General features: G+C 45.2%; 1 protein-coding gene across 1 annotated transcript in view; it reads right to left on the bottom strand.

Annotated features, from left to right (window-relative positions):
- PLEKHG1 (pleckstrin homology and RhoGEF domain containing G1) overlaps positions 1-22,240 on the bottom strand; it is a 211,015-nt gene extending 188,775 nt beyond the window's left edge. The window contains exon 1 of the mRNA XM_072966035.1: positions 22,083-22,240. The gene's annotated coding sequence lies outside the window, so the exon portion shown is untranslated. The remainder of the gene's footprint in view (positions 1-22,082) is intronic.
- Positions 22,241-22,440: the final 200 nt, after the last annotated feature.

Here is a 22,440-nt window from a genome sequence, read left to right as displayed (position 1 = left end):
GCTCTCTGAGGAGTCTGAGATGCCTCACGGGGTGGGCTGGGGTGAGCTGGGGAGACAGGGCACAGGACGGGTGCCCCTCCTTGCTGCCCCCACATTGGAGCACAGCCTGGTGACTCCAATTGTTTAGATTTTTGCAATTTCCAAAGAAGTTTGTCACTGAGAGTGCTTCCTCTTTGTTACTGAAGGTACGATAGCAAACTGCTATTCTTTATCTTTGGGCTAAAATGACCACTCATCATATAGCATCTAGTGCCTTATGCATATATATTAAATGTTCATGTAACATCTTTGCTTTCATCGAGATCCATTCATTTAACACACACATACTTCTGATACCTCACAGTACGACGTTCTCATTCAGTTTTTTGCTTCCTTCCATTTGGTGTAATGGGAAGCACCCAGAGGTGGACGGGGTTCTCAGGGGAGGGGGTCATGTGAGGGGCCAGCAAGGGAAGCAGGCTTAAAGATGAGCTGGATTCAAATGTGCTCAAGGTCAACTGCACTAACAGCACAACCGGACTTGGGCACAAGGCATAACCCCTGCCACCATGCAGTGACTTGTAAGGTGTCTGAGGGACAAGATGTCACCTAATGGAAAACAAGCATCATAAAGAGGAGGACAAGAGATGCGTACATGATTACGATGTGTATTCTGATCGTACTCATAGTTAGATACATTAAATAGGTTATTCTTGGGCCCTACCAGTGCTCAGGACCACCATCTACGTCCCAATGGTATTTCCCAGTTTTTGAACGGTGCTGTCACATTGTTGAAGTTGACCTGCACAAAACCCTCTGAGGGTAGCGGACTAAGAGCATCCCATTTTACAAAGAGGAAAGCTGAGGTTCAGAGCAGTTGTGTCTCACCCACTGCTTCCCAGAGAAGCAGCAGCTCCATCATCCTGGAACACAGCCTCCTGGCACAACTGCTGGATCTCACCGTATATCATTATTGCACAGAGTCATAGCTAACATTTGAGGACTTACTGTTTGCCAGGCATTGTTCTAAGTCCATTACAAGCACTAACGCAATTACTCTTTGCAACAACTTCAGAAGCACATTACTATGATTAAATGCATCTTAACATCAGGAAACTGAGGCACAGCACTGAAGTCAGGAACCTTGGAGATCTGATCCAAGAAAGAGAAGCCAGACGTTTTTCCTTTCCTTACAGAGGTAAGGCTAAATGGCACAGCCCTATTTACTTTTTCTGGCTGCCGCTGTTAACATCCACATATGAGATGTATCTGAGCAAGAAAAAGTATCTTCCCTCCCCAATCCAAGTTCCTTCTCTGTCCTGTTACCCTGGCTCGTCTTTGTTGCACTGGTCATTCCTGGTAACGTATGATGTTTACTTGTTTGCACAGTCGCTTGCAGAGAATGCAGACTTCACGAGGGCAGATCGGCAGTTCTGTTCACCCTTGTACCCTAAGTACCTGCACGAAGGATACCTGGCACAGAGCAGGCTCACAGATGTTTACAGAATGAACACACACACATACACTCATTATGGCAGAAGTCTAGACAACTTAAAAAAAAAGTTAAGCCAGTCAAAAAGATCTGGCAATTTAAAAGGTAAGCAAAACAGAACATACAATTGGCTCTGTTCGCCTCCACTCAGATGACGAGGGTGTGGAGTGCCCGATGGTCAGAGAGGGAGTGACAGTGTTTACACAGAGCCCTTCCCCGCTTGCACAAATACTGAAGGGGTCTGGGGGGACAAAGGACAGGCTGGGAGGCTGCAGCAATCTCCCACGGGATCAGGACCTGCCAGGTCTGGCCTGGGTGTGGCCGGGAACGGGCAGAGCTGGGGCGGGGTGGGCGGGGTGGCGGGGGTGGGCACTGAGTCAGGGCGTCTTCCTGCAGTGAGAACGCAGGCAGGCTGCCCAGCGTCTGGGGCTTCCTGTCCATGGCTGGGCAAGAACTTTGAGGGGTACAGGTTTATAACTACTCCTAAGGGCCTAGCTGGAATCAGTGTTTTTCCTTCCCTTCTTGTGCCCTACAATCCCTTCTTGGATTAAAACCTCGATAAAAATTATAAAAACATATACAATAAGATAAACCACAAAAGTAAACACAAAAAAAGACAAAAGATAAAAATAAACCCAGTCAAAATATAAAGAGGATAACGGCTGTGTGATTGTCATCAGATAAACATGGTGTTTAGACAGAAGGTGAAGTAGCACGAACGTGTTAGAGCTGCTAGAACAGTCTGCTTAACTCAAAACACATCTTTTGGGGAAAAGAGGCCAGTTTATGCCCCAAACTATAGGCAGTCCCAAGTAGCAAACGGGCCGTCTTCTCCGAGTTCTGTCAGCTGGAACCCAGATCTGGCCTTGACGCTTTGCTCCGGGGAGAAGCTGAGTACATTCTTCCGGGCCCTGGGTCTCTGGAGCTGTGCACAGAGTGAAGGGGGAGGGAGGAAATAAAAGGACTTCTCTTCCTTCACCTCTGATGAAAGAAAGCTTCTAGAGGCCCTCGTTTTATCTTCTTCACCTGCCCAGTGAAAGCCACCCTTGGGTCCCCACAGGCTCCCTGCTTCAGAACTGCCTTCCTTTCCACTTGGTCATCTGCTCACTTAGTACGAAGGGCCTTGGTGGGTAATAAGAGTAGAGCTGAATTAATTAACACTGAATTAATTCAAATAGAAATGTGTCAGAAAAATGGGTCTATTTTTACCATCTTCCATACACTCTAAGGGTGTATGAATTCTGAGGGTCATCTGTTTGCTGAGCTGGGTGAGGGATCTGAGCAAATGCCAAGAAGGAGAAAGCTGGAAAGCATTCTACAAGGGCAGAAGAGGGAGAATGGGAAAGAACAGGACAGCGTTTCCGGGGCAGAGGGCAGGTGGGAGTGCTGGATCTGCAGAAGAACCCTGAGCACAGAGCAGAGATGACCTTTACACCAACCTCCTCCACCATGTCTTAACCAACATCGATCTCTCAATAGGTAGAATTTTGAGTAAAGTCATCACTTGAGTTGAAAGGTCTAGGATCTGTTCCCAAAGCAAGTCGAAACAGTTTCCTCCTTTGTTTTTCACAAACTTCTCTCCCTTTGCTGCTACTCCCCTCAGTCCCAAGTGAGTAAAATTCTGGAGTAACCAGCTAGAGACCTGCAGCAATGGCTGAGAAGGGGCTGCGCCACCATTGGGATTTTAATTGTTCCTGGTAACTTGGAGACCACCTGTATTCAGCTACCTAAATGCATTTGGCCCATATTTGGAGGAAAACCACCACTGCTTTTCAAAAACGTGTTTCATCAGGTCAAAAAGTTCCCAGATGACGTTCTTAGTTACATTCCGATGCTTTTCTATGCTGTGAGGGCTGACACTCCCCTACTCAAAATTCTTTTCCTTCGCATCTCACATGAGCCAACTGTTAAATTTCAGGACTTTGGCGAGCTGGTTGTTAAACAAAACCATTGTTAACATGTAAATAATGTAGTCTTAAAATTAAATAAACTGCATTAGAAACAAAGGTATAAATGCTCAAAACTCATCCCTTACTATTTTCCTGTATTTTACTGTTACCTCCGCTCTTGAGGTTGTTGACATTTATTTTATCTATATGGTAGAAATACCATATTAATAGCTGTTAATGTCATGATAGCACACATTTCTCCCCAACTCTGCATTTCACAACATCATGTCATTAGCTTGAAATTTACACCATGGGAGTTGGCAAACGCTGCATATCTGGGCCTGACTTGTCCTCTTCATGTCTAAGAAAGCAATGGGCAAGACATTAATAATACAGTTTAAAACATGAGGGTTTATATCTGTAGCTGTTACATTGTATAAATAGCACCAAAAAACGAGGAAACATTCATCCAGCATTCAATTCAACAGAGGAGTCTCATGGCACCAATGAAAGTGAAGCTCTGATACACATCTTCCTTGTTTCCCTTTCTTCATATTAATGTGAAAGAAAATATCCAACAATCTGCATGTTAAGATTAAATTCACTTACTAATAGGTTGATTATGAATAGAAGCAGCTCAGAAAACATCAAGAAAAGCATTCAATGAGAACCAATTTTTATTATGTGCAAAGTGTGTGCTATAACTTTTGTGTAATTTATCATAAACGTATATGTACATGTGTACATGTGTGTCTCCTGTGTGTGGGTGTACACACACACACACAGCTCCCCACCCCCATCCCTGTAGGTTGTTAAACATTTACCAGCCCACCCCATATTCCCTTTCTGTCGCTGCTGTGTTTCGAGGTATTTCCTCACCCCTTAAGACCTGTTCCCACACCCCAGGCCCTCCACACAACAATGCCTGCTGATATGCCCATCAGTAAGCTGCAATCATTTGTCTGTCAAAGGTCCTCAGAGAATGGAAGGAAATCCTTTGCATTTATAAGCCCTGGTGAGAGCTCTGCTACTCAGCCTCACACCAGCTGGCAGCTTTATTCACCATCAGCATCACTGCTCTTAATTTTCTTGGGCAGCTCAAAAAGAGATAAACACCTTTAAGTTAGACCCACACCTTACTGAGTTCTACGGGAAACGTTGCAGGAAGATTTAGAGTCCTGTACTTCCAAGGCTTTACATTAACCAATAGCCTTCTTCTGCAGGTCCCCAGCCATCTGAGTAGTTTAAACACTTTTAAAGCACACATTTATTTTGCTATACTAGTAATTAACTGGTTAATTACTTCTCATCAATTTCCTTTCGAATTTCACTAGGACATCAAGTTTGATTTTGGAATTCCAACAGAAGACAATTCCGTTGACTCAACTGGAGAATAAAAATGCTGTCTCAGCAAAAACTTTTTAAAAAGGAAGTCTCTTAATTCTTCTCTGGGCCACCGTGAAAACAAGTGTGATTAAAGTGATTGTAGTTCTTCAAACTCAGTGAAGCATAATGGATTCTATAATCTTCACCAGAAGCATACCACCAGATGAGTGTTTTTTTAACTTAACAAACCCTCCGACTCAGGATACCCTGTTAGAAAGGATTTCCTGTAATTCTCTGGGAACATGCAATAGAGGCAAATTCACAGAATCTAAATTTTTGAAAGATACACAGTTTAACTCCATTACACTTCTTCAGTTTCTTCATCTTGGCCAAAATCTTTGTTATCCAATTTCTTGATTTTTTTTTCTAATCCTCTCACTAATGTTTAAATCATCCCTCCCTCAATTTAGGCCCTAATGCTAGAAATTTGCATTTACCAATTATTTTTGTCTGTCATAATAGATTGAGAATATCGCAACCTCAATCATTTCTTTGGTTAATCAATTCTGTTCAAATGTGGAGTCCTTCAAGCGAGTATCTGATCAGTACACCTCTTTGATAGAAAAGTACACCTCTTTGACAGAAAAGCAAGTTCTTACAAGACATTCAGCTGAAGGAGGCAAGTAGACCGTGTCAGTTTTCAGCTATTTCCTACTGTCATCATGAATGACTGATGTCCCATGATGATTAGCATCTTTAGAAGTTTCCTCTCCAGAAGAGACTGCTTCTCACCCCATTAGTAAACAGCCCTTGTCAGGAAGAAATGTTTGTTTTGTAAATGCCCAGTTGTTAATCAAACACTAGCATCTAATATCTATGTGTAATTAAGTGGGGCATCCCGCCAGATGTTAAACATTATGGCTTTTTGTCTTTAGAGAAGACACTCCAATAGTCAATCAAATACTTTAGTAGCTACCATGACTCATTGCTACCATTGCAAGGCACTCGAACAGTATGTTCAGAGACGCTGGCCACTGGCGCTCCTTCCCTTTGGAATACCACACTTTGCAATGTCACCTTCCTTTCTCTTATCAAGAGAGTCGTACCCCAAATAGCCACTCTCTTCTTCTACAATAATTCAACCCTCAATTTTAACTAGGTGTAGTCATCCCTTGGTATCCTCAAGGGTTGGTTCCAGGAAGTCCGCTAGATATCAAAATCCCGGGATGCGCAAGTCCCTTGTATAAAACGGTGCAGTACGTTAAATATAGTGAGCCCTCCTTATCCGCGGGTTTGGGATCTGCAGGCTTCTCATCTGCAGATGCAACACAGATGTTGATCCACAGTTGGTTGAATCCGCAGATGCGGTACCTGGGGGTAAGGAGGGCCACCTGCATGTGGCCGCCCATGAAGAAGATGGCATCTCTCAGAGCAATAACATAGAAGGAGCTTGGGCCCCAATGAACAGAGAGCTGCCTACTAGCCTTGAACCTACTCAGGCCTGTGAGTCCTGTGTCCCCCTCTCCCTCCACTTGCAGCTGAATCCAATCCTAACTCAGACACCAAGTGTACTATGAGCATGAGATCTGAAGTCAGTCTGTTGGGCACTGATCCTGGCACTGCCATTGATTAGCTGAGTGTTTTTGGACAAGTTTTCTAACCATTTTGACACCTCAGTTTCCTCATCTATGAAATGGGTATGATTGCATGTATTCAAAGTACCTGTGAGCTTGAAATTAGTAAATACATGCAGAGCCACTGGAATAATGCCTGAACTAGTCAGTGCTCCGTGTTAGCCATCATTTCCTCCACCACCACGACCACCATATCCATCAGTCCAGGGACTGCTACTCCTTGATACAACAGGAAACTGCAAGTCAGGAGGCAAGTGGGAACCAGAGGTAAAGCTTCATATCCATCACCCCTGCGCTCACACTGCCCTTCATTCTCCACACACCTGCTCCCCAGATGCCCCGCCCCTTCCGGTCTCCTTGGTCCATATTTAGCATTTCCCCCCTTTTCCTTGCAGCAGACTTCACTCCCTGTCATCCCTCTTCGGTCTGTTTCTTCTCACAAACAATTCTCGCCTCTGTGAATTTACATCTGTATTATTTTTCCTGTCGTGAGAATTTCAGTGTATGCATATTACAAGATTTCCATTGGGGAGATTTAGAAACAAGAAGGGGCTGCCATGGAGGAGAAAGGGAAACAAAGCAGATGGCTGTGTTCAGAGGCGTGAAGGAGGACACGTGAGAGCAAACAGAACTTTGCTTTGGACTCTGGGGTTGGCTGGAGGGGAGGGCACAGCCATGTCACAAAGAAAAGGGCTCCTTGGTGTGTGTTCTTTGGAGTGCAAAGCTATCAGAGCTGGAGCCAACACTTTGAAACCCTCTGTGCTGTGGAGAGGGACTGAGCTTTGCTGAGAGGTTATAGGTTATCTAAAGCTTTATTCACCTCAAATTCCAGGTTAATCTGCCTCAGAGCAAGGTGTGGTCTGGAACTTGACGGCAGCTACTTCAAATCATGAAATGGAGAAGAGACGGCCCTGGCATGTGTTAGATGAATGATGGAGAGGAAGACTAACCTTGTATCTAAACCTAGGATGAGGAGTGACTTACCAGTGTGTTCTTGACAAGACCAGTTGTGACCTCAGAATTTATTAGGGACCCCAATGTACCTGACAATAATTTTCCTTAGATAGGAGTCTAAAATATACCCCTGTCTTTCATTCTGGGGTTTGTAGAAATAGAGTTCTAATTTAGGAGAGGTGATAACAGGACAGCACAAAGCCTGATTTGTATGTAACTGTTTCTCTCTGGTGAGAAACTAGAGAGAAACTCTTTACTCAAAAGAGAAGACTGAGCTATAAGGATGTTTTTAGTCTCATTAGATGTTAAAGCTCTTCAAATTGACCCTCAAGAGGGCAGCGGTACTGCCCAGAAGTGAAACGACAACACGGCTTTCCCATTCCACAGTGGACCAGGACCAAAGTGAGAAAAACTGAAGGGCTGGTCTGGACAGAAAGAGAGAGAGTCTGGCTGGAGGGGCAGGGAGGCCGGGGGAGGCAGCACTGCTGGGAGCTGGCTCTGCCTGCCAGTCCCTTGCCTCCAGTCAACATTGGGGGCCCTTGGGCTTGGGCGACTGCCACCAACGGTGGCTTGGTGACAAGGGAGAGATCACAGTTGTCCATTAAACAGCTGCTGAAGACCAAGCTCCGTCAGACAGGGTATCCACCGCTCGGACGTGTTCCTTATGACCCTCTGCAGTTGTTATAGTTAATCCCATTCTCTGAAAGAAGAGATCGCTCGTAGGTAGTACAGTTCATGTTCAGAAGGCAGCCCGTTCAACTCTAAAAGCCTGAGTCCTGCTAACGTCATTCCCTGTTCCCGAAGGAAGGAGCAGTGGAGCATCAGAGTCCTCTGAGGCTAGAGAGGCAGGTTCAAAGACAGCCTGTCCCATGTTAGAACTTCGAAGGTGTTTGCTCATGGAAAGATACTGGTGTTAGTTCTATAGCACCCGTAAACATTAGACATATGCCTCAGCTACCTTACGAGTCAAGTGGGCGTTCTTTTACCAGCCCAAGATCACGATCACCACTTATCATATTTTTATGGAGTTGTCTTCCAAAAATAAAATTTGAGAACAGAACTTAGCCACTCATTCGTTTACATATGGCAGTGCCTCTTATGTATGTGGGATGTGGCCATGAGCAAAACAGGCCAAAAAATTCCTGTTTCTAATGGAAATCTGACTTTGGACAGAGTAAGAGTTGACAGTAAGGAACTACTGTGATTTTGATTAGGCGTATTAATTGCGCAGTGGTTATACAGAAAAGTGTGTTCTTATCAGTTGGAAATTCATACTGAAATATTTCTGGGTGAAATAACATGATATCTGGGATTTGCTTTTACGACTTCAAAGTAGGGGAGGCGCGTTCACGGGGAAACAGGTGAAACAAGATTGGCGCAATGTTTGTAGTTATTGAATCTGGAAGAAAGGTACGTGGGGGCTCATTATACTATTTTCTCTACTTGTGTTTATTTGGAAATTTCCTTACTTAGAAGATGAATTCCTCTCCCCATGGAGCTTAAATGATAAATAGTAATTCATGGTGTGTCAATCAGGCAGATATATGGGCTATGGAAAAAAATAAAGTAGGGAAGGGAGGTGGGAAATGCTGGGAGGAGAGTGGATAATTATAATATTTCTATACACAGGCAATATTTATTCTGTGTGCATAAATTAATAAGACATGGATGAGCTGATAACCTGCATCAGGATAAGGCATTAATACACGTGAAGCTAAATAAAATGGTAATTAAAAGACACTGGGTTTTTTGACAAAGAAGAGAGCAATTTGAGTTTTCTGAGAGACACCAGTTTTAAAGAAATGTTAATGAAAACAATGGCGAACAATTTACCTAGCTTTTTCTCTATGTTAGAACTAGGTTTTGCAAATATATGAAGGAATGATTGGGTTTGTCCCTCATCATAACCCCAGAAGCTGGTACTGTTTCCCTCATCTGTGAGATGCTGCCCCTAAGCTTAGGGAGGCTAAAAGTCTGTCCAAAGTCATGAAAAATCTTAGTGGGGGAACCAGGTTTGAAACCAGGTAGCCCTGCACCAGAGTCTGAACATTTAACTGTCACCCGACACCGCCTTTCGTGATGGATAAGAAGCACGTGGATAAAGGAAGGCTACAAGAGCTGACAAGCAGTGACTTGATGTTTTCTCAGTGGTGCTGTGGGTGCTGGGGAGGAATAAGGCAGAAAAGGGGGAACAGCCAAGAGTAAGGTCTTCCGGGTAGGATGGTGCTTGTAGCAGACACTGCAGGCAAGAGGCCCAGGTGGACCCTGAAGGAAGCTTCATCCGAAGCCAGAGGATGGGGGCAGGGATGGAGGCTGGAAGAAGGTGGGGTCATAGGGCAGGCTCTCCGCCACTTTGACTCCCACCCACCCCCACCTTAGGTGCTGATCTCATTCTAGAAAACGGCGTAACGGTATCAGACACCCAGAACTTACCTTATTTAGAGGCAAGAGATGGCGATTTCCGAGGCGATACTGATTTATCTGAAAAATGCATAAGCTTCTCTCTGTGTTGGGCACTGTCTAAAGCATTGGAAATGCAATGTGAACAGCACAAGGCCTCGCTTTTCATGAAGAAAAGACAAGAAACAAATATACTCATAAGGTGTTGATAGACGCTATGCATAAAAATGAAGAAAGTTAAGTAGGTGATGGCCCCAAGGTGCAGGGGTTCCTATTTTATGGAGCATGAGCAGGAAGCCTTCTTTGATACGGGGACACCTGAGCAGGGGACTGAAAGAAGTGAGACAGTAAAGCTTTGACACCTAGAGAAGAATGTTCCAGGTGGAGTTCACGGAAACTGATCTGAGGCTGGAGCTTGTTGGGCATATATGGGACCAGGAGAGAGGCCAGCAAGCTAGGGCAGAGCGAGCACTTGGGGAGGAGCAGGAGATGAGACCACAGCGAGAGAGCGGGGCGGGGGGGCCACACTGGGGAGGCTCTCAGAGGAGGTTCCATGGATTTGCTTTTGGCTCCGAGTGACATGGGGAACCTTTAAAGGAGTCTGAATTAGCCACCCTGTGAAGAGGATCCCTTTGGCTGCTGTAGGAAAGAGATAGCCGGGGGCACAGGGCACTAATCCAGGAACAGAGAGTAAGTGGACTGGACCAAGTAGGAGTTCTGAAGACTGTCAGAAGTCGTAGGATTCTGGATGTTTTGGAGGAAGAGCCACAGAGTTTGCCTATGGATTATGGGGGAATATGACCAGAGAAACACCAAAGCTTCTCTACCTGGGACTTTTATCTCTACCTGAAGTTATTTTTTTAAAGTTGTTAATTTATTTGTTTGGAGGTACTGGGGATTGAACCCAGGACCTCGTGCATGCTAAGCATGCACTCTACCACTGAGATTTGCCCTCCCCATCCCCACCTGAAGTTCTGTCGTCAGCCTTTCCTTTGGGTTAAGCCATTAGAAGAGGCTGCTATGACAATGCATTCACTGGTCAGATCTGCATTCGAGAGCCATCAATCCATGCTGGCTCAGCAACTATTCTAATGGTTCAGGAAAGAGAGAAGCATCTAAAAGGATGGGAAGGAGGCATGAATAAGTGAATATGGACTGAGAACTGTTTAGGAAGTTGTCACTAACTGACTGGACAAGGCAGGAAAAGGGAGGACAATGACTTGTCCTGACCAGTGAAGTGTGGAGCTATTAACTAAGAATTGGAAAAGGAGGGGAAAAAAAACAACTCCAGGAAGTTAGAGGTAGGTCTGGAAATAGAGATTATGAGCCCAGTTCTGGGTGGATGACTTTGAATCAATTGTGCAAAAGCCAATAGATAAATCCCAGAAGGCATGGGAATGAGAGTGGGAGGCTCAGAAGGGCCGGCTGCGCAGTTGTTCTCTTGATTTATTTTGAAATGCAACAGGGCCTCACTATTTGAGCCAGAAAATTTAAGTCAGAATATTTTAAGAGAAATTTCATTTGATTATTTTCTAACAGGCATAGTAAGTAACACTAGGCTATTGGAATCCATTCCCTTTTAACATCTTTTGAAAATCTGTCTTGATAAACTCAATTTACAAATAATAGAGCAATTATCGCACCACTTAAAAATAACACTAAACAATGTGGTTTAGCTATATTCTTTTCTTTTTCAGTAAGAGCGCTAAATTCTGAATATGAGGATAACAAACATAGGCTTCTCAAATCTGTTTTCACATTTCTAAGCTCTAAGTTGGCAAGCTAGAATTAAGGTTTTCCTCCCAAACCCACACGCTTGCATTGAACATCAGACTTTTCACTTCCACTTCGCAGTAAAAATAGAGACCTGGATCAGACTTCAAGACAAACAGCTGATTAAAGGTCAACGGTGTGCTAGTGGCCATGCTCTCCACCTGGAATACAAGGAAGAACAGGGCACAATCTCTATGCCCTGGGAGACTCACAACCTCCTGAAAGGACTAGGGTGCCCTCCCTGTGCGTAAGAAGGCATGTTTATAGGGTTGGAACAGGGCCGATATCCGGTCTAAAAGTGCACAGCAGTCACTCAACTGGCTTGGAGCATCAGAAAGACTTCTGACCACTACAGTTTCTCTGACAGTTGGTTCTATGCCAGAATAAACACCATTGAGTTTCCAAGTGCGCTATAAGCCAGTGCAAGGCAGGCGACGGGCATACATACTTGCACAGCACAGCACTTACTGCAGACCGGTGCAGCTTTTAAACCGATGGATACTGGACTCCTCCTACAGAGGATCATTTGAACAAAGACACATTTCTGAAGAAGCCTTTATGATGTGTTTGCTCACAGCTCCTCCGGATTCCTCCAGTGTGATTCCTGCTCTTTCCTCTTCTTTCTTTTCCTTCTCTTTTTTCTCTTTTCCTTCCTCCTCCTCCTCTTCCTTCTTCCTTGTCCTCTCCAAATGTTTAGCTACCCACTCACAATTTCCTTTCTTCAACTAACTTTTGGAACCAGATTTGGGCCCAGATTTCTTAAAGCTCATTTCAACTAGTAGAAGGAGAAATTACCTTGTTCAAACACTTGCCTTCAAGGAGCCAGCAGTCTAGGGAGGGAAGGCAGACAATGAAACAGTCATCAGAAATATCACACCATAAGTGCTGGGGAGGAGGGAATGGGATGCTGAGGAGCTGGAAAAGGAGGGTATGTGGGGAGCTGAGCTTGTTGGTCAGGGCTTCACGGAGAGCATCGCTCATAGTCACGTGCTGCTCACCTCTGCCAGCGTCCTCTCTGTACCACTGCGATAGGTCCCAACTGAATGATAATCAATCAGATTCTGTCACTCCCCTGACTCAAACCCTCTGGTGGCTTTGCATCACACTTTTAAGCCATGGTAAAGACTTCTGGTATTACAAAGACATAAGAGATCCAGGCTGCCTACCTCTCCAACTGTATCTCCTACTTACTTCTGCCCTCCTTGTTCACACACACAGCCTGCTTTTCTTTTCCTAGAACTGACAGAGCTTATTTCTCTCTTAGGGCCTCCACACTTTTTTTTTCCTCTTCTGCCTACAATGTTCTTCCCTCATATCTTCTCAAGGTCACTTTTAATTATTTAAACTTTGGCTCAGTGTAACCAGTTCAGATAGGCCTTTCTGACCACCCAGGCAAATAGCGTGCCCCCACCTCCACTCCATTTCCCTCTTTCTTTTAAAGCAGTGGTCTTTTCCCTTCACTCCAGATTTGGCCTGATTTGTTCATCACTGTGTCCTCAGCATTTAGGAAATTATATTTGTTGAATAAGCTGATGCTAATCTGAATTCCCAACTGTGATGTACACTCCATCTCTCCTGCAGTAAGTCAAGCAACTGAGTTCCTCTTCTCTCTTACTTTTGCCTCCGGAGAAAGTCTGTTCATCCACCACTGAGATGTTTTTTCTCAGTTATTTTCGTGTTGTTTATTGTTCCAGACGTCTAGTAGCAGGGAATAAAACTTAAGTGTGACACCCAGTAAATATTATAAAAGAGCCATTATTTATCAAGGGCTTATTATGTTCTGGGTATTATATATACACGTTATGCATTTATACCTCATAACACCTTTATTATATGGTTTTACCATCAAGTTAGCAGGCATGTCCAAAAAACCTTCAAATGACATATGTAGACTGCCTGACTCCAGACTGCTCCCACACTTCAACTCTGAATATTCAGACCTTAAAAAAACAAACTTAACTCTTCCCACGCACACCATTTCCCCCATAATTAATGTCACAGAAACGGTGTTTGGACTAGTATTGTAGTAAGTAAGTGAGAAAAAGAAGACAGCATTAGGTTTGATTGCTCTATTTTGCATATTAAAGTATCAAATAAGAATTTTCTCCTTCAAGAGGATGGTATTTCATTTCTGAACATTTGCAAAGTATGTTTTTTGCTCATGTTAGTCATCCAAAGCCAAGGAGATTTTTACAACAGTTATTGCTAGCTGTTATCTCCTTGGCTAGTACAGAAATGCGCTCTCTTCTTCATTTATATAAGAAGATTAAAAACAAACACCTGTTAACCTCCTACTTGGGAATTTCTCAAACTACAGTATTAGATGAGATGGTATTGCATCTTGATACCATAGATCATACAGCAAAACAAATCTCTTTTTGCTCCCCAGAGGTAGTCTGGATTTTGAAGAGCATGGCTATTCTAGCTCATAACCACTCAATTTTGAGAACTTCACAGTATTTGCTTTCCTATCAGGATAATTTCTTTTTACAAAAAGGAAACAAACAAAAAATGCTTAACAATGACACCTTTTGGATTCTAACTTGCTTGAGTCAATGCTTCACTGTGACAGGGACCCCCGTGGACCACAGGGTTTCCCCATGCCTCAGACACATTATTTTCACATTACTTTTCTTGCCATTTTAGCTTCAAGATCAGAGATCATTAAATGTTGTGATGAAATGGCGTTCCTTAGAGTTTAATCTGAACAACCGTTAAAGGAGAGAGGGGAAAATAAGCATTTATCTTATAGAGACAATGAAGAGAAGTGGACAAAAGCCAAGACCACCAAGATTTTGCTCCATAACTATATTCCAAAAGCTTGCAAGTATTTCCCAAAGCACTTTGCTAGACGCAGCCAATCCTGATCAGCACATGCGCACGCCCACTTCCCGTCCTCTCCCTGCACATCTCATCACCCTACGGCCTCACCCTCGTTAGTCCTTAGCAAGTAGTTCTCTAGAACTCTGACCTGTGATGGGAGGAGCACAAGGTAAAGAAAGGTTTTTCTTTTTAAAAAATCGCCTCTGGAAGTCTATGTCTCCTCGAATAGACTCCTCTGCCCCCCACTCAGTAACCCTATATTCCTGATTTTGACTCTTGTGCTTCCTAATTCATATGTTTAGATGATTCAAATTCTAAAACACGTGAGACAACTGAATATTTAAGCTGTAAGCTGTTTCAGACCAGCTACGACATCCTCCTTTAAAGCAGCTATAATATTTTAGCACAACATAGATGCTTAAACTAATGACAGGTCTACGTGGCTAAAGGGAACAAACACGGGATCATATATTTATGCCCCAGATTACAGTTTTTCCTCTCTCTGAGCACATCAGAGAAGCACAGATGTCAGTGTTTGAGGACTGTCTGTAATCACACGGGCATGGAGAGCTGAACTCTGTGATGGCCTTGGCTCAGCCCTCACCCCTTCCTCACACGGTTCACATCTCTCACATCTTCACACACACACACACACCCAACCAGCTTTCTAGTCACAGGTCAGAGACAGCCTTAAATCATCCTAAGGCTGGACTGTGGTTAATACGCACCCCTGGAATGCCTACAAATGGTCTTTCCTTTGCATCTATTTGTTTCCAAAGACTCATATTTCAGCTGGAGTTGGTGTGGGTTCCAAAGACCTCCTACAGTATGAGGGCTTCGGTGACAGGAGAAGGTGGGGGGAGGAAGGATGTGGCTCTGGAAGGGGTGGAAGGTCTGCACTTTGCTTCCTCCTTGGCCTGCGCTGACAGACCCCACCCCCCACCCCAGGCAGGCGGGGTGCAGGAAGGGAGCTCTGCCAGGAGAGGGTGGGAGTTGCTGAAAGTGCCCCAAAGGAACAGACTCCAGGTGGCAGGGGGAGAGGCAGGCCACCACGTGTGGAGGGCTGGCGTGCTGACGCGTGCTAGGCCCTTGAGTGGTGCGTTGAAACTGAAATCAAAACAGCATGAAAGCACAATTTATTACAGCTAGAAATAACCAAGTATTGTCAAAGCTCCCATTGAGTCATCCATCCAGAAACAGAGATCTTGGACGGGAGGGGAGAGCTGGAGAAAGCTCCAAAGTGGGCTCAGAGGAAGATCTTGATGAGGAATCAGAGTTTAGAGGGTGGTCAGAAAGCAACGACTTAAGCAGTATTTCACTCTCTATGCAGGGAGGAGGGTGGGGCAAGAGAAAACACTGCTTGGACTATGAAAACCCAGAGACTCCCCAGAGCAGGGAAGAGGGGGCGGCTCTAAAGGGAGCCTCCTCCATTTCATTATCACAAAGGACCTGCTGGGTTAGAGGAATGATCAGCCCCTGGGGATACAGAGGAGAGAAGGAGTATTTGTGTTAAATGAAATCTGGGCAACAGAAGGAAGTAAGCTCCAGCTAATGCCTTCACTGCCCTGAGGAAGGCATTTCTGTGCATTAAAGATTCACACATCTCTGCAGACAGCTGCCAAAAGGAATTACCGGCTGCAAGGGCTGCTCAACTTCGCTCCTACCCAAGTTACGTGGAGGCCAACTTCACTTCAACAGGAGTCACCCACTTTGTTCACTGAAATGACCAAAGTGAATGTTTTAAACGATTTTTAAAGCACCTCAGATCACAAATGTCTCACAATACTTGAATTTACCGTATTTCACTCTTTGCCAGTTCCAAGTCAACCTTTCAGGCCTAAGAAACAGAAGGGACAAACTCAGTTACAGTGAAAGCACTCAGAGCTGAACCTTGTATGCAGCCACAGAGTAACAGGAACTGATCCGATGGTTATTTATTGAGCACAAATATCAATGTATTTCATTGGTGCTAAGATGCACATTTTCTACAATTTATGGATGCATCTTATAAGAGATTGTATCAATTTTATTGACAGCATTTCTTCTTTCTTACTGGTACATTTAAAAAGGGTGCATTTCAAAAGTATCTTAGATCAGATGAAGTAGGGACTCATTGTTACCATTAAAGTTGCAGTTCCAAGATTGCCTTCTCTGACAGGCTTCCGAGAGCACCATGTAAGGTGGCCCATCCCTCACCCAGATTCTCCCCTTCACTGATCACATCACTATGGAGACCATGGCTCTTGGATTCACTGCATCAGGCACTACTCAGGCACAGTAGGTTCTCAGTAAATTACTCTGGAATGAACAAAGATTTCCATTTATTGAGCAATCACCGTGTGTCAGACCCTGAACTAAATGCTTGACAGAGGAAAACCTCATTTATCCCTAGCAATTGAGAGGTCATTCTCATTATCTACTTTAAAGATGGGACACACACAACAAAATTATACTGTATAGCACAGGGAAATATATACAAGATCTTGTGGTAGCTCATGGTGAAAAAGAATTCAACAATGAATATGTGTATGTTCATGTATAACTGAAAAATTGTGCTCTACACTGGAAAGATGACACAACATTGTAAACCGATTATAACTCAATAAACTAAAATTTTTTTTTAAGTAATACATTTACATATTCAAAAAAAAAAAAAAGATAGGACAGCAGGTTAAGAAGCCAGGACCAGACATCGGCTCAGCCTGACTTCAAATCCAGACACAGAGGTGCTGCACTACGTATCACACAAAAAGCATGGAAACAGTTCGGACTCAGTGACTGGTCCAAAGGAGTAAGACAAGATCCCTGAAGCTACAGAGAGGAATAAAACTGTTCCCCCAACTTTGAAAGGTAGTATTTGTCCACTGGGGATCCCCACATTTCTCTCGTCCTTCTACCTGCTTCATGTATAAGGTCCTGTGTTACTATGAGCGTGCAACTGCCGCTGTCTCTTCCCAGTAAGATGAAGAGAAGCTCCATGGAAGAGATGTGTATTTAAACTTCGTATGGAAGGAGCCCGTCACTGGTGAGAGAGTGCACAGCACACCTAGGGCTCCGAGAGTTGTCCTGAGTGACAGGGACGTGGGGGAGACGTGGGGGAGACGTGGGGAGGTGCTAGAAGAAAGGTAAGCGCCACCGCCAGAGGGTGCCCACTGGGGATCTGAGCTTCAGTGCACATGATCAGTGATCTTCATCAGTGACCTGTTTCAATGTGGACTTTATTCCATCCCCACTGAGCTTCTCTCCCTGTTCAGCATCTCACTCAGGAGGAGTGTTGAAATTTGGCACTGCCGTTCATTCCTATGTCCACTGATCGCCACGTCTAACAGAGACTTTTCTAAACCCAGTGTAAAGAGAAAAGAAAGAAAAGTGACTGGAAGAAAGAGAAACACAGGAGCTTTGATTATAAGTCTGTTTAAAGTGAGTCAGCTTAGACAGAGCTTATGAAATCTGTCATTCTGAGGCTCCACGAAAATACCGAAGGCCATCGATGAGAGAATATTTCATTTAGAACAGAGTTGGCAAACTCTGGCTGCCATTTTTTTTTCTTTTTTGGTTTACTGACATTTATTTTGATTTCCAGTGAAAAGCCTCTTTTCAAGCAAAGATTAGTTTTTACCTTTTTAAAGGATTTATGTAAACAAACAATCCCCTCTTCTGCAAATCAAAGAATACACAACAGAGATACACAAGGACCACAAAACGTAAAATATTTCCTATCTGGCTCTTTACAGGAAAAGGTTACCACCTCCTGGTGTAGAAATTCTCATCACCCACTTCCATCTTTGTTCAAACTTGGGTCATTTAAGTCAGTATTTAATGTAACTAGACACACAGTGAACAACTGTAAGATCTATTTACCACTTCAAACATTGGAGCCAGTTTAATGGTATGATGATTTACTGATTTAGTGATTTCTTTTATGAGAATTCTAAAGTTTTACCAATGATTATACTCACACCCATTTCAACTTTGTCTTTGATATTTTTTAAAAAATGTTCTTCTCACATTGAAGGGCTTGCTAGCTTTTGGCCAATGCTGTAATGGTTTCACCTTCCTAGTGCTGGTGATAAGTGGTTTCTGAGCACCCTGGTCATTAAAGCTTACCCAAACAGCTTTCTTAATTAAAGACATCAGTTTAGTTACACCAAGGGGGTGCAGCTGGAATCTTTTTAAAACTTAGCCTAACATTAACACTCTACAAGTTGTCCTTCCTCCGGGATTTATACGGGAAGGGGAAAGGCAGAAGAGATTATGGATTTTTTCAGATCCATGCTTCCAGGTCACTTTTGCTTTCCCTCAAATATAATTAATATTTATCAAAAGGGGATGTTTAGGTTTGGGAATTTTCACATGGCTTGTATCTCAGCAGAGGATCATTTCTCGATAATCTCGTGTATTCAGATTCAAAAGATACTCAAACATGACTCAAGCATGAAAATTGTGCTAGACCTACAGTCAACTCCTCACCAATGGGGTGGGGATCCCTCGGGTGTACGAGAAGCTGTTCGTCAGCACCTGGGTGACCTGCGGCCCAGTTATTCTACAGCAAACCCAGGCCCCCCCTGCTTCGATGACCAGCCTATAGTTCGGTCACCTTCGCTAAAGCATCTGTTGCTTCTCACCAGCACAAGCAATATGATGCAGAGCATGCAGTCATCTCTTAATTACTTGAAAGCGGGCCCTGCAGTCAGTAAGTTCTACTTGGCACAGATGCCCATGACTCTGAATCCTCAAACGGCGTGGGGTCAGCCCTTCATTTTATAAAGCAAGATTGATGGAGGCTGTGATGAAACGTTAATATTTGAGATGCCTGCCACACACAAGTCTTAAGTTGCTGAGGGTCTTTGTCTAGAAAATGTTTCTATTCACATCGCTGCTTGGATACATGAACATTTTCCTTTAGAAACCATGTTCTTTTTAAGTCAAAAGAGGCAAGGAATTTTTTTTCTTAACTATGTCATTTAATTTAAAATATGTCCCCATGCTGCCATCACTTCTAGGTAGTGCAGTTCAGGGGAAAGAGAAGTGACAGGAGTTGAAGCACAGCTCTGCCAGTTGAGAGCTGTGTAGTCCTCAGCAAAATCACTCACTCTTGGCACCTGGTTTATCAACAACAATCATCCCTGAAGCACACAAGGTGCCCTACACTTACTACGGATTATTTCATTAACAATCACCAGTGCTCAGCACAGATCAGGAGAAGAGTCACTATTGCCTAAATTCAGAGAGGAAGAAATGAGCAAAGGTGAGATCATCTGGAGAGAACGCTCAACTATGATTGTTACTTTTTCACGATTATAAAATAATCTATGTCTAAATAATTTCCTTAGAGGCGTCAAGGTCACAGTGCCATCAAGCTGCAGAGGCAAACTCCATACATAGGTCAGCTAGTTTCAGAGCACTGATTCTTAACCACCATTTGGTGCTTTCCCAAATCTTTAAGATGTAGGGGCTGGACTAGATCCTCCAAGATGCATTCTAGTTTTACTATTCCATGGAAAAATCCTTGCCTGAAGGAGGATTCAAAGATGGCAACTGTTTAGAAGACTAAACTACTAGCAGTGAAAGGGGGGAGGGGGGAGAAATTCGCAAAAAGTGGATTGCAGCCTTCAAGAATCAGAATATAGATCCAGGAATTGCTTTTAGTTTACTAAGAGCTCAAAAGATTTAGTGCTGCACTCAAACATCTTCCTCATTTATGTGTCAGACTACAAACCATTCAATCTGAATTAAATCACTTAAAAAAAATCATACCCTCAAAGGGGGAGAACAAAATAGTACTGGTTCTTCTCGCTTTTGAAAAATTATCTTGTCACTTCCTATTGATTTGTTTAAACCTTTGCGAAGCACCGATGGCGTCTCCCTTGGAAATATTTAAGCTTGTGTTTGGGAACATCATTCATATTAAAGTCATTGATGGAAGCTGGTGCCCTTGGTGAGGATGGAGATGAGCAGGAAAAACCATCGAGGAAAGCAGGACTCAGGCATGGATCTGACTGCCAGGTGACTGTTTCTCACTGTGCTTTGCCCTTCCACGGCACGCTTCAGGGAGCAGCTACGCCAGGGAGAAGGAAGGTCACACAGTGACGGCTACTGATGATCTACTGAGGATGAAGTCAGTGAGGAGGGAGAAATCTGGGGAAACGTTCCTTCAGGTGGGTTAGTGGCTTATGACACACGGCTTCAAATAGGACCAAAAGCAAAGTGAGGAACTGGAAAGTCAGATTCAAAGGTGGTAAAGGCCATAATATCAAACTATCACTTTTATAGCCAAGTCTTAAATATGGTAGATCAAATAAAGACTACTGGGAGGAGGGGGCAGTGAGGAGTGAGCTTGAAGCTTTAAAACTATCTGGTTCATCTAAACCACTTCATGAGGGAGGAAGCCAAGGCCACCAGAGGTGGAACAGCTTGTTCAGGTCTTAACTGGCAAAGACGAAGTTAAAATGCAGTTTTCTTATTCCTAGATGCGTTGGGCTTGGAAATGTTTTAATAGCATTTAATCAAAGTCCAAAGTCTATAAATTCTTTAAAAGTATGCCAACTACAGAAACTGAGAAGCCCAAAGACGCTGATCTCAACACTTGATAACTATTTTTATAGCATTACATGATCTATCTAGGCCTGGAATTCTGTTTCATGGCAAATCTGACCTAGAGTCAACATTCTGGTCTCCTGGTTTAAATCCGAAATACAAGGAAGTTCTGTATGCAGTCGTCGGAAAACCCCCAAAGCAACTCTCCCTCTGAGATGGATATTGTCTTCCATGATGCCGGCTGCAAACAGCCTTCCACGGGACTGTTTCAAAAATATGTGCAGTAGCAGTGGCCACCTGAGGGTGGTACAAAGGGAGCATTAAGGACCAGAACTTAATGAAATACTTGATGAAAAGTCTACAAACAAGACTCCACCAGAGTGTTTTTTTTAAAAAAGTCATCGACCTCATTGTTTCCGAGGAACAGAATGAAATGCAACAGCTTAACCCCTTTCCCCAGTCAGAACCTCCTCGGGCTTCTGGTTTAGGAACTGGACTCTCACTAGAGGACACAAAGAGGTGGCCGGGCGGCTGGCATCACTGCAGACCCCGGATGTCCTCCGAGGCTAGAAAAGTCTGCCAGGTCCCCACGGACCAGGTGTTTCATTTACCCCCATGACCCAACGGCCACCAGCTTTCGGTCCTCCACCACCCCCCTCAAGGGCACATATGCAGAGCTGGGACACCAAGGCTATTCTCCAAAGGCAAGGACCCTCCAGGCCCACCGCGCCACCGCGCCCTGGCCTCCGGACTCCCACCGCGGCTCGCCCGTCCTGGGGGGCCAGGCGCCGGGCCCGGCGTTGGGGAGCTGACCGAGCGCGGCGGGCGCTCGGGGGCCGCTTTCCGACTGTCCTGTTAAGAGTTGTGGAGGGTGGGTTGGTAACACTCGTGAGCGCACTCAGAAACCCCTGCGCGGAGGAGCAAACGCTGTGGCTCCCGCAGCGGCGGGAGGACGGCGGCAGCGCCCGGGACTCGGGGACTCGGGAGCCGGGAACCTGGAGCCGGGTGGCGGCGGCGGCGGGTCGCCCCCTCCAGGCGGCGGCGAGCAGCGGCGGGCCCGGGTCCCCGGCGGCGGGGCGCTCCCCCGACACCGCCGGCCCCCCCCCCGGAGGGAGCGCGCGGGGGCAAGGGCCCCGTACCCCGCTCCGCCCGCCTCCACCTGCGGATCGGGGCGCCGGGCCGAGGGTCTCCGGGTCCCCTTCCCGTTCCCCGGGGCTCCCCGCGAGCGGTCCCATCCCTGGAAAAGGACCTGGTGTCAGCAAAGCGGGCGCTTACCCGGGGAGGGGCGGCTCCCGGCGCGGGCCGCGCTCGCAGGTCGGCCGGGGAAGGTGCGGCTGCGCTGCGCGGGCTCCGGCGCCCGCTGAGCGCCCTGCACCGCCGCCCGGGCTCGGACTTCCTCGTCGTCGGGCTCGGCCCCGCCGCTCGGCCGCGCTCCCCGCTCGGCCGCGCCCCGCCCCGCCCCTCCCGGCGCAGGGATGCGGGCTCCGCCGGCCGCCGCGAGCAGCGGATCTTCGGTCCCTCCTCCCCTCCGCCCCGGGCGGGAAAGGTGGGGAGGAGGAGGGGGAGAGAAAGAGAAAGATTAAGCACTTGGACTTGTCTCTGGAGGGTTGCCAAAGAGAGCAGTCGAATTACA

The sequence above is a fragment of the Vicugna pacos genome, chromosome 8 (genome assembly GCF_048564905.1).
Source record: "Vicugna pacos chromosome 8, VicPac4, whole genome shotgun sequence".
Taxonomy (NCBI): Eukaryota; Metazoa; Chordata; class Mammalia; order Artiodactyla; family Camelidae; genus Vicugna; species Vicugna pacos.
The sequence above is the reverse complement of the archived record's forward strand: the minus strand, read 5'-3'. Positions and strand labels throughout refer to the sequence as shown.